This window comes from Cricetulus griseus (assembly GCF_003668045.3).
Source record: "Cricetulus griseus strain 17A/GY chromosome 1 unlocalized genomic scaffold, alternate assembly CriGri-PICRH-1.0 chr1_0, whole genome shotgun sequence".
Classification (NCBI taxonomy): Eukaryota; Metazoa; Chordata; class Mammalia; order Rodentia; family Cricetidae; genus Cricetulus; species Cricetulus griseus.
In genome coordinates, this window is record NW_023276806.1 from 168000389 (window position 1) to 168018892 (window position 18504).

General features: G+C 37.3%; 1 pseudogene; it reads left to right on the forward strand.

Moving 5' to 3' along the window:
• The first annotated feature begins 1255 nt into the window (after window positions 1-1255).
• Window positions 1256-1872, forward strand: LOC100759715 (annotated as a pseudogene).
• Window positions 1873-18504: the final 16632 nt, after the last annotated feature.

Genomic DNA, 18504 nt, shown 5'->3' on the forward strand with positions numbered 1-18504 from the left:
AACAGGTAATTCAACACACATAGATTACTTAACCTCTATTGCAACACTTTGTATGGATCTCCTTTTTAAAAGGGTTGCATAAGCCATGCCCCCGGGAACACTGAAATCAAAATAAGAATGAAAGTGAGTCAGAGATTTGATTTTGACTTTCTTGTTGGGCGAGCTATTAAAACTACTGTGTCAGCAGCGTAAGCTGCAAAATGAAGAGTGTTTAGGGATGTTAAAGGCTTAAAGTGAGGCTGTCATGTGAGCTACATGAGTATTATAGGTTAGTACATGAGCATGTTCATCAATACTATATACCATATAATTAAGCACACACACACACACACACACACACACACACACACACACACACACACATATATATATATATATATATATATATATATTCTCAGATTTCTAAGTTTGCCTATAGGTTATGAGACTGGTTGAAGTATTGAAGTGCCTGAAACTGACTTATTTAAAACATATTATGCTCAAAGAAATAGAGAAAACTATGATTTGTCAATTATGTATTATTCTTTTTTCTGAAATAAATATAGTCTCTAAAATATTCTTCTTATAAGGATAAGATTTAAAATGTAGTAAGGTATTGGAAAGTGGTAGGAGCAGATTGTTTTCTAAGGGCTCTGACTTTGCTTGTCCTAATAACCTGGCTAGGCTTCCACTCCCAGACATGATTTCCCTCCTGCTGAGTTGGCCTTAGGTCTAATTAGATAGGTGTTAGTTGATACCAACATACGAGTGCCACTTATTGCACCTTTATGCACATCTTCCTATGTTGGTAACTGTTGTGGTTAATAGGTATTGCAGTTTGGTTCAGATTCTCTCCCATAACAGATTGTGTAATTTTTTCTTCTGGAACCACAAGAGGCTTTCAGGTCAGATCCAGCTCAAATCATCTGTCTTAGGGTTTCTATGAAGGTAAAAAGACACCATGAACAAAGGAAAACATTTAATTTGAGTGTCTTAGTTTTCAGATATGTAGTCCATTATCACCGTGGTGCAACATGGTGGTGTGCAGGCTGACATGATGCTGAAGCCGAGAGTCCTACATCTTGATAGGCAGGCAACAGGAAGTCGTCTGAGACACTGGGTGTAATCTTGAGTATATATGAGACCTCAAAGCTTGCCTGCACAGTGACATACTTTCTCCAAGAAGACCACACCTATTCCTACAAGACTACCCCTACTGTCTTCCTGTCTGTGCCAGGATGGCGCGTGTTCCACGCCGAGCAGCGGGGAAGTCCTGTCTGCGCAGTCAGAATGACTGAGTGGGACACAGCCACACCTGCGGTGGCAGAGACCCCGGACATCAAGCTCTTTGGGAAATGGAGTACTGATGATGTGCAGATCAACGATATTTTCTGCGGGATTACATTGCTGTGAAGGAGAAGTATGCCAAGTACCTGCCCCACAGTGTGGGGCGGTATGCCGCCAAGCGCTTCCGCAAAGGCCAGTGTCCCACTGTGGAGCGCCTTACTAACTCCATGATGATGCACGGCCGGCAAGAAGCTTATGGCTGTTCGAATCGTCAAGCACGCCTTTGAGATCATCCACCTGCTCACTGATGAGAAGCCTCTGCAGGTCCTGGTCAATGCCATCATCAACAGTGGCCCCCCGGGAAGATTCAACACGCATTGGGCGAGCCTGGACAGTGAGGTGGCAGGCTTTGATGCGTCCCTACTGCGCTGAGTGTATCAGGCCATCTAGCTGCAGTGCACAGGAGCTCGTGAAGCTGCTTTCCAGAACATCAAGACCATTGCTGAGTGCCTTGCAGATGAGCTCATCAGTGCTGCCAAGGGTTCCTCCAACTCCTATGCGATCAAGAAGGATGAACTTGAGCATGTGGCCAAATCTAACCTCTGATTCCCCATATGATGCCTAATCAACTGTGTGCCCTTTGGGAGAATTCCACCAAAAAAAAAAAAAAAAAAAAACTACTAAAAGTACTAAAAGTGACACTCCCTTTAGGCACCATTTTCTTTCAAATCAGCACATCACCCTAGTCTTGTGTCCTAAGTATGTAGTATCCTCAGCATTAGGGGCCTACTCCTCAATCCCTGAGAAGCCACTGAATGCTACATCGATAATCTATATTTAAAGGTTTCCTATGCCTGGTACTTGGGTCTTTGTTACCCTGAAGTTCTTGTGGGAAGCATTGTTGTCAAGCACAAATGATTTAACTTCCTTTATTTAATCATATATATATGATATATCATTTTATATATTTAATATATTACATATGTATGTATTGTGTATAATTGTAGGTAAATATAAAACAATATGATTCCTTCTGGCTTCATCAAACAACCCTGACATATATTTATACATTCAGAGATAGGTGTTGCTACCACTCCTTATCAAAGAAACCTCTCTTTACAGAAAATGGAGACCCACAGAAAACCTTAACTGAGAGCCAGGCGTTGGTGGCCCACGCCTTTAATCCCAGCAGTAGGCAGAGACAGGTGGATCTCTGTGAGTTCAAGACCAGTCTGGTCTACATGAGCTAGTTCCAGGACAACCTCCAAAGCCACAGAGAAACCCTATCTAAAAACAAAAAGAAAGAAAGAAAGAAAGAAAGAAAGAAAGAAAGAAAGAAAGAAAGAAAGAAAGAAAAAACTATAACAGGACACTTTGCAGAGATCAACAACAGATGGGGGGCGAGCACAGCCCCTATTGCTCCATCTAAATCACAGCTTTGTAGATAAACTTTTCTTTCGCACCAGCCACTTCTCAAATGACCACACAGAGACTTAGTATTAATTATAAAAACTGCTGGGCCAATAGCTCAACTTGCTACTAGCTAACTCGTACATTTTAAATTAACCCATATTTCTTATGTACACTGTGTTATGTGGCCAATACCTTTTCTCAGTAATACAAGTTCATCTCCTCCTTCCTCTGCATCTCCTCAAGACTCCTAAGACCCTTCTTCTTTGTCGGTGAGTCCCATCTATCCTCTACATTACCTGTTCAGCTAATGGCCAGGCAGCTTCTTTATTAAACCAATCACAGAAACATATATTTGCACAATATAAAGGAATATTCCCCAAAGTTTCTTCATCAATGGATCATGGGATACTGTAAAAGATGGGGTAAAAAATATGTAAAAGCCAGAACACCAGGGAATCTCCAGTGAAACAGTGTCTCCTAGAACTAGCAACATTGTGTAAACAAGCCTAGAACAATATCAATGGACATGTTAACGTGGAAGGGGACATTTCATGAGGTCCCAAACCAAGACAAAGAACTGCAGGTAACCAGTTACTGCTGGGAGAGGAAGAATTAGCCTGTCCCCAGGATAAGCCCCCTTTTAGAATGGCCAGTCCTAAAACCTCATACATACAAACAATGAAAATGGACCAATCAAGTTTTTATAGTTATTTGGGCATATGCATACATAACATGCATACATACCTATGTAATTACATACAAGTATGTAACAATGAGACTCAAAGAAAAAGGTCTACCTGCTTGAGGGGGTGGGGGAGGTTTCAAGGAGGAAATTTGGGTGAGTAGAAACAGGGGAAAGTGAACAGGGAAAGTAAAGTTGTTTTTTTCCAAAACTGAAAAACTATTCTTCTGTTTTCAAACAATATCCCAAGATCATGTGGATGAAGGAACAAAGAAAATATTAGTCTATATAATCACTTTGAAAAAAGTTCACTATACAGACAAAGTCAATATATTTCAATAGTATTTGATACTTTCTGTTTCATACATCTTCCTGTCTTAAGTTACCTGAAGAGGAGACATTTTTTTCTTATTCATTGTTATAGCACCAGCTTGGAGTAGGTTTGTCTGGTGCAAACTAAGCACACAGCAATGTGGATTCAACTAATTAAATGAAATATAATTATACAGAGTTCAAGGATTTTTTTAAAAATGAAGTAACATTTTAAAATTAGTTATTGAAAATGCATTTCTAAACCAAAGAATTTTGAATTAGCCTAAAATAATTTGTAGCATTTCTGTACTTGATAGAAATTAGAATTTTAGTGTTATTTTAGACTTATTTTAATAAAGAACTGTAAAGATAGCTAATCTGTTTTAAAATGTACATATATTTCTTCATTATTTTAAGAAGGTAAATAGTATTGTATTATAAACTGTAGCATCTGTTTTTTAAGTATGAAAATAAAACTGTAGCAACTAAAAATGAGCACATGGGTGGAGGATGCTAAAATGTATGTGTTTCTAAAAAAATATTTGCATTCCAGAACTGTTACCAAGGTGAAATTAAAATATTTTGTTTTATCAGACATGGTATTTAAAGAGTAAAATGTACCTGTTTAAACATCTAGTGCCACTTAACTTGGAAAAGCTGAAGGAGAGTGTTCCCTATTCTGAGATATACAGAATGTTGACAGGGGAAGAAAACATGATCACTCCCTCCATTGTGTAGACATAATCCATTTTTTAAGGATCTTGGCAGATGTGTGCAGGTGTCTGTGTAGACTGCACAGTACTTCCTCAGCAAACCAGAACAAAAGAGAAGAAAACAGCTTTTAGCTATCATGCTGCAGAGAGCTGAAGTGAAATATTGCATAATAAATTGTTTTTGGCAAGGCAGTTTCCTCCCCGAACCGAATATCAAAATGTGGTTTCCATTTTTTCCATGAGTGTGTTACAAGTTCCATTCTATGTGACGCCCGAGGCCTTGGTTCAGGATGTGCACTAGGAAGGAGCAGGTCACAGCGATAGTACCCAACACTTAGATATATTAATGTATTGGTCACTTTTCTAATAACTTTATGTAAAAAGACTGCATGCCACTAATTATTTTCTCCTATGTCATCGTTAATATTGTGGTTCAATAATATAATTAATTGATTAATCCAATAATCCAATTTATATAACCCAATTTGATTGTGTCAAGAAAATAAATTGTACTTTAAATTAGTTATAATTTGTGGGGGGTAGAGGAGATAACAGTAAACGCACTTGAAGATGTCAGATCATATCATATTTTAGGAAAAGCTCAATTTTCAAAGTTCCATCATCCTGAATTGGAACAAAGTTCTAAAGTCACTGTGATGCACAAAAGCCTTTAGAACTTCCTGTAATCTGGGTTGTATGCTGAAGTATAACTTCATTGTTCTAGCCAACTATTTACATAAAAGCTGACTAATTTTTTAAAAGATCACTTTATCTTTAAACATCATTCATCAAAAGTAGATTAGTAGGCTTGTCCAAAGATTGCTTTAGCAGGAATAATATACAAAAGTAACAAGAAAGAATTAATAATGCTAACAACCCCTGGTGTTCAAGTTTGTTTATTTTAGAATAACATTGGGTTAAATTTGGTTAATAAAATACCCATATAAGGCTGAACTGAAAACTGCTATGATCAGAATGTCTTAGGCTTTGGTCCTTGTAGAAGACAAGACAAGATCAGGATATTTCCTGTGAATCTGCCTTGTGGACCAGAGTCAGAGTTCAATAATCAGTTCTCCAGGATGGGACAATGATTCCAGTGTCAACATGTACAGGCCTTTGAAAACCATTGTGGTACATGGGGAGGTGCTTAGTCTTATTGAAACTTGATATGCCATGTTTTGTTGATACCCATGGCAGACCTGCCATTTTGTAAACAGAAGCCAAGGAGAAGTAGATTGGGTGTTAGGTACAGAGGGGCATGGAGGAGAGGAACTGGGAGGAGAGGAAGGAGGGGAAAACTATGGACAGGATGTAAAATAGCTAAATAAATAAATGTATTAAAATTATTATGTTTATTAGTTAACATATGAGCTAATAAGCTGGGCATTGGTGGCGCATACCTTTAATCCCAGCACTCAGGAGGCAGAAGCAGGTGGATCTCTGTGAGTTCGAGTCCAGCCTGGTCTACAGAGAAACTTCCAGAGCTACACAAAGAAACACTGTCTGGAAAAAACAACAACAAAAAATGATATGCGCTAATAATATCTTATCACATTATAAAAGGTTATAAAAGATTACAACATATGTTTTTTCTCCATTTTTTATTTAAATTAGAAACAAGATTGTTTTACGTGTCAATTCCAGTTCCCTCTCCCTCTCTCCACCCCTGACCCCACTAACACCCTACTTATCCCATACCCTTTCTGCTCCCCAGGGAGGTTGAGGCCTTCCATAGGGGGACTTCAGAATCTGTCATACTCTATGGGATAGGGCTTAGGCCAACCCCCTTGTGTCTAGGCTCAGGGAGTATTTCTGAGGCCTCCAAACTGACACACACATTCATGGGATCTGCATCAGTTCCATACTGGTTTCCCAGTGTTCAGTCTGGGGGCCAAGAGCTCCCCCTTGTTCAGGTCGGCTGTTTCTATGGGTATCACCAGCATGGTCTTGACCTGTTTGCTCATCATGCCTCCTTCTCTGCAACTGGATTCCAATTCAGATCAGTGTTTACCTGTAACTGTCTGCTTCTACTTCCATCAGCTGCTGGATGAAGGCTCTAGGATGGCATATAAGTTAGTCACCAGTCTCATTATCAGGGGAGGACATTTAAGGTAGCCTCTCCATTGTCACTTAGATGGTTAGTTGGTGTCATCCTTGTAGATCTCTGCACATTTCCCTAATGCCTGATTTCTCCTTAAACCTCCCTCTCTGATGGTATCTCTTATTTTGCTCTCCTCTATTCTTCCCCCTACACAACCTTCCTGCTCCTCCTCACCCTTCCTCTTCTCCCCTTCTCATTCTCCTAGTTCCCTCTCCCCTCCTCCCATTCTCCCAATTTGCGCAGGAGATCTTATCCTTTTCTCCTTAAATAGGGGACCATGCATGTCTCTCTTAGAGTCATCCTTGTTGCCTAACTTCTCTACTGGTGTGGATTGTAGGGTGGTAATCCTTTGCTCTACGTGTAAAATCCATATATGAGTTACTGCATACCATGTTTGTCTTTCTGTGACTGGGTTACCTTGCTCAGGATGGTTTCTTCTAGTTCCATCCATTTGCCTGCAAATTTCAAGATTCTATTGTTTTTTTTTTTCTGCTAAGTAGTACTCCATTGTGTAAATGTACCACATTTTCTGTATCCACTCTTCAGTTGAGGGTCATCTAGGTTCCTTCCAGCTCCTGGCTATTACAAATAATGCTGCTATAAACATAGTTGAACAGATATCCTTTTTGTATGAACATGCTTCTTTTGGGTATATGCCGAAGAGTGGAATTGCTGGAGTTGCCATACTGAGAAGTCGCCATACTGATTTCCAAAGTGGCTGTACAAGTTTGCACTCCTACCAACAGTGGAGAAGTGTTCCCCTTTCTCCATATCCTCTCCAGAATAAGTTATCATAGGTGTTTTTTATTTTAGCCATTCTGACAGGAGAAATAGAGTATCTCAAAGTTGTTTTAATTTACATTTTGCTGATGCCTAAGGATGTCGAGCACTTTCTTATGTGTCTTTCAGCCATTTTAGATTCCTCTATTGAGACTCCTTTAGTTCTGTACCCCACTTTTTATTGGATTATTTGGTGTTTTGGAAACTAGCTTCTTGAGTTCCTTGTAAATTTTGGAGATCAGCCCTCTGTTGGATATGGAGGTGGGGAACATCTTTTCCCATTCTATTGGCTGCTGTTTTGTCTTGCTGACTGTGTCCTTTGCCTTACAGACGCTTCTCAGTTTCAGGAGGTCCCATTTATCAACTGTCGATTTCAATGTCAGTGCTACAGGTGTAATGTTCAGGAAGTAGTCTCCTCTACCAATTCGTTCAAGGGTACTTCCCACTTTCTCTTCTAAGAGATTCAGTGTGGCTGGATTTAGGTGGAGGTCTTTGATCCATTTGGACTTAAGTTTTGTGCATGGCAATAGACATGATCTATCTGCAATCTTCTACATGCCAGCATCCAGTTATGCCAGCACCATTTGTTGAAGATGCTTTCTTTATTTCATTGTATAGCTTTGGCTTCTTTGTCAAAAATCAGGTGCTTATAAGTATGTGGGTAAATATCAGGGTTTTCAACTCTATTCCATTGGTCTATCTGTCTATTTTTGTCCCAATACCAAGCTGTTTTCAGGACTATAGCTCTATAATAGAAATTGAAGTCAGGGATGGTGATGCCTCCAGAAGTTTCTTTATTGTACAGGGTTGTTTTGGCTATCCTGGGTCTTTTGTTTCTCCATATAAAGTTGAGTATTGTTCTTTCAAGGTCTGTGAAGAATTGTGCCTGTATGTTGATGGGGAGTGCATTGAATCTGTAGATTGCTTTTGGCAAGATTGCCATCTGTAATATGTTGATTCTACCTATCCAAGAGCATGGGAGGTCTTTCCGTTTTCTGGTATCTTTAATATCTTTCTTTAGAGACTCAAAGTTCTTGCTCTACAGGTCTTTCATTTGCTTGGTCAGTGTTACCCCAAAATGTTTTATGTTGTTTGTGGCTAATATAAAGTGTGATGTCTCTCTGATTTCTTTCTCAGCCGTCTTATTGTCTATATATAGTAGGGCTACTATTTTTTGAGTTAATCTTGTATCCTGCCATTTGCTGAATGTGTTTATCAGTTGTAGTTTTTTGGATGACTTATGTAAACTATCATATTATCTGAAAACAGTGAAAGTTTGACCATATGTTATAAAATTATGTTGGAAGTTACATTTGGTATTAACTAATCCATAGGACAGGACAATAAATACTATTAAGATAGCAATGAGAAAAAAAGAAAACCATTGTGGCAGGCACCCACTGAGTTTAGTTGGTTCTTTGTATCTTTGAAATATTTTCCTTTCTTACTGTATTGCACACTTCATTTGTGTGGCTGCTTTTTATCATTTACTAGGCTCAAAATAAAACCATTGGTGGTGGTGTATGCCTTTAATGCCTGTACTTAGGCATTGACAGACTGAGTTCCAGCATATCCAGGGCAACACATAGAAACTCTTTCATGGAAAAACAAAAACAAATAAATAAATTAAACCATTTTGTGGATTTAATGCTAGTATGATTTGCTTTTTCTAGAGTGTGTTTAGATTTACTTGTTCACATACCTAGGGTTATCAACAAATGAGAGTGGCCTTACTATAATTGATGTTCTACCTTGGACAATGGAAATATATTTAACCTCTATTTGGAAGTATTTGCTGATTTTTACCAGTGCTTCCTGGTGAAATTTTTATTTTTATATGTTTAAAGTTTGACAGTGTAGTAGTTTAAATGCAATTGGGTTCATTGAAACTCATAAAGTGTGGTACTTTTGTTAGGTATTCCTTGCTCAAGTAGGTGTGACCTTATTGAAGGAAGTATATCACTTTGGGGATGGGCTTTGACGTCTCTGTTGCTTAAGATTCTCTCAGTTTCACTCAAATATGTGATGAATCCAAGGTGTTTCAGTGAGTGCTCACCTGTGCATGCAAATTTGATTTCATCTTTAGTAAGTAGTAAAGTTATATGCTTGCCAAAAAAAAAAGTGACACACTGGAAGACAAATGTCACACAATTTCAATCTTATGTGTAAGCTAGAAATGATGAACTTATGGGAACAGAGAGCAGAATTGTGGCTATTAGGCTTCAATGTGGGTCTTTTAACAATGGGGAAATGATTGGTTTAAGGATATAAAACTGCAGTTGGACAAGAGGCATGGACTCTCTGAAGTCTTGAGGTCTACTGAGAGCATGATAAATATGGTTGATAACAATATGCTATATTTTAAAAGTTGTGAGATAGTATACTTTAAGTGTTCTCAAAACAAAAATGATGAATATGTGTGATATAACATGTTAATTGGTTTAATTTAGCCATGCCATTGTGAACATACTGTATTCTGTATCATAATTGTGCATGACTTTATTTATGAGCTAAATAAATGAATGAAAAAAAAAGATTCTCTCAGTTTCACAGTCAACTTCCTGTTGCCTGCAAGGTATAGGACTCTCGGCTACTCCTCCAGAACCATGTCTGCCTTTACACTGCCATGTTCTGCCATGACAATATTGTAATAAATATCTGAATAGTAAGCAAGTCACCACAATAAAGTGCTTTCCATTATAAGAGCTTCCATGGTAGTAGTGTCTCTACACAGAAGTAGAAACCCTAACAGACATTCTCTTTTCAAAATCCTGACATTCCAATCATTTCCTCCAAAGTTGACTGGCCCTCCAAGGGAATAGGACCTCAAATCAAGTTCCTGGATTTTACAGGGTTTTTGTTTGTTTGTTTGTTTGACTTTTGGAAATTTGACCCTATTTAGTCTATCTCAGTAAGAAGAATAAACCAAATTGCTGTTACAGATACGCAAAACATGACCCTAGAGCAGATATATAATATATAATTAATGAAAATTCATGCTCTCACTGGTGGTGGATGCAGTCAATGGGGATGGATGCCTAGGAATCCTGAGAAACCACACAAGACTGAATGCTTTCTTTCCTATGAGGGCTGTATTCAAATAAATGTCATCTTTGCATGTTGCTCATTCTATTGTTAAACTCTGTCTCTTTCTGTCTCTCCCCCTCCCATGTACGTGTGTTGTCACTTACTTTGGTATAATCGTTTATAGAAAATAGTCCTTGAACAATTAACTAAACCCACTTTAGTAACATAGGAAACTCAAACACAAAGGCAGTCAGTGCCAAAATGGCAAGTAGCAATAAGGTGAAATTATTATTGGCTAGGCTGTTTCAATAATGAGATGACCAGGTCTATGCCTACTTTATAGCAAGGTGGATGGTAAGGTGGCCAGCTGTGCCTCACAGAACTAGTTAGGATCTAATTGAGGTTTGGTGCCATCTAGTGGCAGATTTCTCCGTGTCAAAAATGCTATTGGAGAAAATTCTAAGCCCCTGAATTAAGGACTAGTATTACCCTTTGTTTCCTATGAAACCTGGAGGAATCTTTGAGGAATCTTCTCAGGCAAGTACTGCAATTGGGAACTCTCTTTGCACTCTAACAGGCTGTTCTAGCTTGCTTCTGATGCACACCTGAGTATTTTTCAGGTGTCCTATTTCAGCCTGAGTTTCAGGTAAATTGTGTGTACTTGAACTTCAAGGATGGGGAATTCTTAGCATTCCTTACATGTTCCTGCCATCCCCCACTTTTTCAAGCAGCCTTGTAAAAAGAGTTGGATCTTGGCCAAGAATGAATTTTTAGACCATTTCCATTAGCTTTGCTTTGTAGCAGGTCAAAAGGCAAAATCTTGGCTAGGGCCATCTTGCCATAGCTGCAGCAACGGGAGAGTTTGCTGGAGTGAAGAAACAGAATTCTGTGGCTATCTTCAAGTCCCATTTGCGTGCCTAAAACACTAAGGGTTCTCACAATCCTTCCCTGGTCTAAGCAGCCAGATAGAAGCCTGTGTTAAAATTTACTGGTGAGGAAGGGGGAACGAGGCATCTCGTAACTGGAATTTGTGAGAATTCTCAATTATCACAGAACCCGTGTTTAACCTTCAAAAGTTCAATAAAATTTCAGAATCTTTCTTATATCTATATCTGTTTCTTCTTCCTTTTATATCTGTCAAAGGAAAAAAGTTTGTTTCTCCAATGTCCTTGTAGAGGGCTTCCACCACTTGGAATCTGCTTTATCTAGTCCCTGACAGCCATGTCTTTCTGGAACAATCACCACGTATAGTAATGTAAAGTTTCTTCCTTTCTTTTCTGGCGATTACAGAAGGAATAGCAGATTCCAATCAAAATAGGAATAGCATATTCCAGAGAGTTTGCACATCATGAAAAGAAGTGGGATGCACACTCATTATATTGAACTATGATTTAGTTTTGCATTTATGAGTTTCTTGCTAATAGGGCATTTTACATTCTAGTATCAATGACACTTCTATATTCTATGATGAGTTGCTCACATGTCTGTCACTGGCAGCACTGTGAACACTTCTGAGGCAGTCAGTAAGTCTTACATGCCATTACAATAGCACAAGAACTCGTATCTGATGAATATTCTCTGTGAAGCAGACTCTTGTGTATGTTCTAGGGTTTGTAATTGCATTTGGCATTACTATAAGCTCTATAAAGCAGGCTTCACAAGGATGCACCCTTTATAGTAAAATGTAAGACCTTGCTGGAAGTTATGCTTTGCAAATCCAGATTAAAGTTCTTCTCTAACCACCTTGAAATTCTTAATAATTCAGCTTGATCTTCATGCAAAACCTGAAAGATAATGCAGTATATGACTGAGTAGTGTGATTCCAGGGCAGACTCAGGGATATGAGGCTGACAAGGGAGTTAAACAACCAGCAAGGAGGCAGAGAATATAGTTTTACATGACAAGAAAAACAGGAGCAATCAGTCCCTTCAATAGCCAGTGTGATTTGAAGCCACATTAACAACTATGATAAAAAGATAGATCGTGGCTGTTGTGTCCCTGGCTATAAGAGAATAGTGATTCTACTTCTGAGGAGTTCTGTTCACCATGGGGAGAATATAGGTGACCCTCCATTGCCAGAGCCTATCATTGGCAGGCACACAAAAATTAACTGTTCCCCTTCAGGGATCTACAAGAACTGTCAGTGCCAATGCATATACAGAGGCAGAATATTTTTTTTACAAAATACAAGGGTGTACACAGTACAATAGAACACACCAGAAAGTGGCTAGAATTCTTTTAAGTGTGGAAGACTGACTTTGGAATAATGCACTAATTTTGGAAAGCAAATATCCAATGCCTCCAAAACAGAAATTAAGCAGAAAATACAATTTCCATATGAACCTTAAATTAATTTGGAAAACAACTTTAAAGATGTTTTCAGTTTTTTATTCCAAGACATAGAGATAAAATGCATTAAAAGACATTTTGAATTATAGACATATCACGAATCCACTTTTGGTTTCTTAAATTGACTCCTCAAATTACAGGAGATGTCAGAGCAATATTAAAATATCACTGTCTAACTTTTAATTTAAAATTAAATTTAGGGTTACATGAAACCAATTTGTATTAGTTAAAGATATTCTTAGCAGTACTTGTAGTAGCATCACCAGAAAGAATTTTCTCAACTTTAGAAACTACCAAGTTTTACTTGTCAAGTTGGCTGATATCACTTTTAAATCAATTATGGGAAAGGAAGCTGTTACATTAATTTTGATATTCTAACAAATTAATTTGCAAAAGAAATATGCCAGAAGTGTCTTCAGTAAATAGAGCTAAAAAGTTAATAGATATTATTTTTATTATGTTACACAAAATTGTAGGACCAAGTTACTACTTTTTACTGTTTTAAGTTATTCTATTATACATCTCATTACACATTTATACTATTGCTAAATGTATGTTCTTAAGTATTAAAATAAAATGATATTCTTAGCATTATTTTAATATTATCATTATTATTATTTTAAATTTAAATATTTAATTATTTTATTTATTTTGGCAACTTAAGCATTATTTTTCTTCTTTTTTTACTAGGTACCCCATATTAACATTTACAGATAATTAAGAATTTTCTGAGACTACAAATAGATGAACTGAATAAAAACACTCGCCAGAAAATAATGTGAACCCAAGGGATCCACCATAGAATCCGAGGTCTCACCTGCTGCGTTATGTACTATTTCTGCATTCTGGAGTCAAAACTAGAAATTAAATATGTGTAATGGTCAAGTTGCAATAATAAAAGTGAAAAAGAACTATCTCCCCTTGAACAATACAGAGCTTGTTACTTGACTTTGATTTGCTGAAGAAATCATTAATTATTAACAACCCGGACAGTTTACTAATAAGCCTGAGACAGATGCCCTTCTGCTTGTAGGTGCTTTGTTACTGTAACTGATCCCAAATTGAAAATGTCCACTCAACAATCCAGTGTCTTTACCTTGTAACTTAGTATCCTAGAACCTGTTGTTTGCCCTCCTGCTTGTATAGCTTTCCCCAAGAGCTCTCGTTTACTGTTTCTCTCTAGCTTCCTGAGGAATTATTGTATAGGATATAGCTAACATGGGAGATATTCCAGAAACTGAGGATTATACCAAACACTGTGACATACCTCTAATTCAGTAGGCTGAATTGGGAGCCTTGAGAGTTTTGAAGCAAGCATGTAGTACAAAGTCAGTACAGGGTCAACTAGGATTACATACATAAGAGCTTGTCTTCAAAATGTGGAGGTTAGATGTGGATACAGTTGTTACTAATTATTACTTTTGCAGTGTTGGAAGCAGAAAATTCCCAAGCTCCTCAATTCAGGGTTATCTGGACACAGGTTTGCTGGATTCTCAATATCCAGGTACACATCTGGAAGGTTGGAGGAACATTAAAGGATTTGTTTCATAGTTACTAAAACCTGTGGGATCCAAATATTGGTTGAATCAGTACTGTAGACTGTGTTTCTGTTCTGCCTGGTCCCTCTGCTCTTAGTCCCAAATAAACACACGGAGGCATATATTAACTTGAAACTGTTTGGTCAGTGACTCAGGCCTCTTACTGGCTAGCTCTCTCTTAATTATTAACCCATTACTATTAATCTATGTATTTCTACATGCCCTTATCTTACCATAGAATGCCTGGTGCTTCCTGTCTTCCCAGTAGCTACATAGAATCCCCCCTTGGCTTCTCTCTCTACTCTCCCTAGACTTCTCCTTGCCTGGTAGCCCCACCTATACCTCCTGCCTGGCTACTGGTCAATCAGTATTTTATTCATCAACTAATAAGGGAAACATATATACAGAAGGACATCCCCCATTATAGTACTTCTGCAGACTGAGCGTAAAACAGTTCCAGAACTTTCTCCATAATTTGTAGGTGTCTGTCTTCCCCTTATATCCCTGTATATCCCCTTATATCTCCACCACCCCTCCTGAATGTCTCTGTTTTTTTTTTTTTAGTCTCTTTTTAAAATATAATCATATTGAATTTGGGGTTTAATTTGTACTTGATAATCTCTGTAAAGATGTCATATCACCTCAAATAAAAGAGTTAGAACTTAACAATTTAAGTTTAGTTAGTAACATTCTAATTAATGAATTAATTTCTGAATTTAGAGGTTTCATTTTCAACCTATTTTACACTGCAACGTGCCTTAAAGGATTTCCATAGCAAGTCAATCAGGACTAAACAAAATGAACAAAATATAAAGGAAAACATGATATTTTATAACTTTTATAAGAGATATTGAAATGTTCAGCTCATAGAACTCTAGTACATGTCTGTTTCAATGTCCCTAACCACTAAGACATGTTTCAATACTAAGTATCTATTGGGCTTAAGTATTTTTTTTTTACATTCCAAAATCATTTTCTATTGTAGATATCAATAGAGTTCACTCAAGTAAATTTTAACAGTCATTTGTTCTGTAATAGAAAAATAAATTAAAACTTTAGCTGCATCGAAGATGGTCTTGGTTGAAAAATCCTGAACACTGGAAGGGAAATTCATTTTCAGAATATATTTTTCTAACACCTAGTAATCTTAAGAAAATACTTGAATAGACAAAGAAAATGAATCAACAAAAATTGGTAGCAACTGAGCTAGTAAAAAGCATGGCTGAATTTTATTAATAATGATTTATTTCATAGAAGTGGTTTATAGTAGAAGTCAAAAGCTTGTCTAGAATACTTTATAAGAGGGGCAATCTGAAAAGCAATATGTTCCATGGAAAATGTGTTTGTTTGTTTTTTACTGTGAAAATCAACTGGGTAAAGGGACACAGTTTAATTCAGAATACCACCTAATCATCCTATTCTTGACCTAAAAAATAAATGTTGAAGTAGTGCAAAGTATTAATTTTTACAAAACAGGATACAGAGTGAGAGGTTCATCAGGCTGAACATCTTTGTACAAGTCACAGTAACCTTAAATCTTGATCTCGGCATCTTAGATACTTTCTTTTGTACTTGTAGGGTGTTGATTCCCAAGGGCTTTCAGAGGAATTGTCATAGTTGCAAGGAAGTGTGCATCTATGTATGAGAACAAAACGCTGTTTGTCCACATTCTCAAACAATACACTCAAGTGTAAAGCATAAATATACAGGAGAAAATCCTTTAAATCTAAGGATTTGTGCAGAAGTATAATGTGTTCCCATTGTCTCCAAGGACAGTTATGTGGATGCAACTTGTTTTTTTTTTTTTTTTTATCAGTTCTGTGTATCTTGAGTTGGAGACTTAGTATAGGTATCCTGTAAAAACAAAACAACTTTCACAGAATCCTGTGTGTGCAGTCAAGTTTAAATGCTTAATTATTTCAGCTCCCCAACTTTATAAAGCTAGGAACAAATTATGTGACTTTAGAAACTGTTACTGTTTACCCATGTAAGTACAAAACTATTTTACTGTCAAATGAAGCAAATTTTCTCTTAGAGTTACTGGGCTTACTTTTTGATTATGTGTCAAGTAACATTGCAATGTGAACCTGGAGCCTTGTTTAGTTAATATAAAATATAAGTACAATCTGGCAGACAGATACAATGACTTCTGCTATGGGAGTAGATGATTCAAACTTAGTATTTGACACAGATTTATATTTTAATTGCTACTTAGTTGTTGCTGAATTAGAATTTTTCTACATTCCCCCACAATAGTGGACCAGCAGGGAGAATGGCATGGTGTTGCGTGACAGTTGCATTAGGCAAAATTCCAAGATGGGCCCCATGACTCCTGCCCTTGACATTCATGGTTTTATATATATCTTCTACTTGAATGCAGACAAAAATTTTATCTTTCTTTTGAACCAATAGAATATAGCATAAAGGAAGGAGATTATGCAGATATAACTAAGATTTCTTATCCAAAGGAAGATTAGCCTGGGTCCCTCTGACATAAGCAGGTAATCCTCTTTAAAAAGGATCATCAGAGCATCCCCTGAAGGGTGAGACAAGATCAGTAGATGATCTCCTGCAGCTCTGAAGAGCTACAGCTACCATATGAACTACTGCTTCTGAGTCCAGGTTCCAGGAACTATGAGCAGGAACCAGTCCTACCTATAGCATGTACTGTATTCTGTCAGCATCAGGATAACTAAGAAGATGACTCCAAGTTCTATCTCCTACTGACACCTTCACCAAAGCCTGTGCTAGACACAATGACTCTTGCCTCAGCTGGCCCAAAATCCTGATCCATGCTTACCTTAAGATTACAAACAGGGATTATCATAGATCACATTTTGAAGTCATTTATCATGTAACCACTAAAAATTAATACAGCAGTCATGAAATTCACCTAGGCAAAAATAATGATGTCATTGTTTAAACATTATCACCCCACTTTTGTATAAAGCTTAGCATATTTAACTATTTACTATATTGCTTATGTTTATAGAAGCAGATCCACATACTCTTATCTATCCAGACAGTGACTTAAGAAGCCCTTAAGTAAAAAATTAATCTCATGCAAATATCTGTTGTTAGGTTACAAAGTCAGCATCACTTGGCCCAAGGTCAGATTTGCTCCAAAGCTTCTAAATATCAGAACTTGTAAGCACTTGCTCATTTCAAAAACCTGACTGTATCAGTGTGCTCCCCATTCCTTGTTAGATCATATGGCATGCGTTCAAGATGGGAGGGAACACTGTAATTCTATGTAAATAGAAGTGAGCTGTTGATGGATGATTTTGAAGTTTGGATGGATTAAAACTGTAAATCAAGAACAGTTTCATGTAATTTATGTCAATACACAGGACAGAAGCCATGATTATTTAAGGAGTAAAAATGATCAAATACAGTTTCATATTTGGTTTCAAGTAACTAATAAAATGTGAAACAAAGTTTTAGGTAAGAAAAAAATCTTAGTTTTATGATCAAAGTGGCAGAAAAATGTTATTTGCTTTCTCCTTGATTAAACTGTGAGAACTGCTCTACAATGTGGTCATTTTTAAAAAATGCTTTAAAGTGTTTTGCAATCAATGCTTTACCACCAGGGTTATTATACATATATACTTGTAATTTAAAAATCATCAGCTCGAAACAGTAAGATGCTATGCAACAGAGCTCATGTGGAGGCTTTTTTATTTTTTTAAATTAGGGGGAAGGGAATGGGAAAAGGAGGGATGGGAGTGGAAGACCCGACTCTGGGGACAGGGGCAGCAGAAGAAAAAAGAAAGGTGGGGGTGGGGGAGACATGCAGAGAAGCAGTGAGTGAGAAAGTGAGAATGAGGGGGGGGAGAGAGGAGAGAGAGAAGGTAGGTAGGACCCTTTTAAAAGGGAAAGTAGTGAATAAGCACAGGTGGCACTCTTAGTGGCTGCAGCTGAGGACATATCCTGCCAGAAGCCCAAGGACAGTCCAGTACCGATGCGAGAATACTAACAATACTTATCTTAAATTAAGGTCAGATAATACCTAAGTGTGATTTGTTTCATATAATAATGATTTCAAAACTCCAAATATCAAGTTAGTGAATGTGCCTCTTTGTTGCTAGGCCAGAGGAACTGACATTTCCATCTTGTTTTCTCTGACTCAGTCTTGAACATTTGGTTTTTTTCTTCAAAGCCTGCCATACATTCTGAATTAATTTTCATGAAGGGGCCAGGTATTTAATTATATATATGATATTTTTGTATGTTTTCCATGCGGATGTCCAGTTGTTCTAGTTTTCTTTGTTGAAAATGATTTATTTGTCCTGTTGTATTATATTTGAAAATGATTAAAGTCCA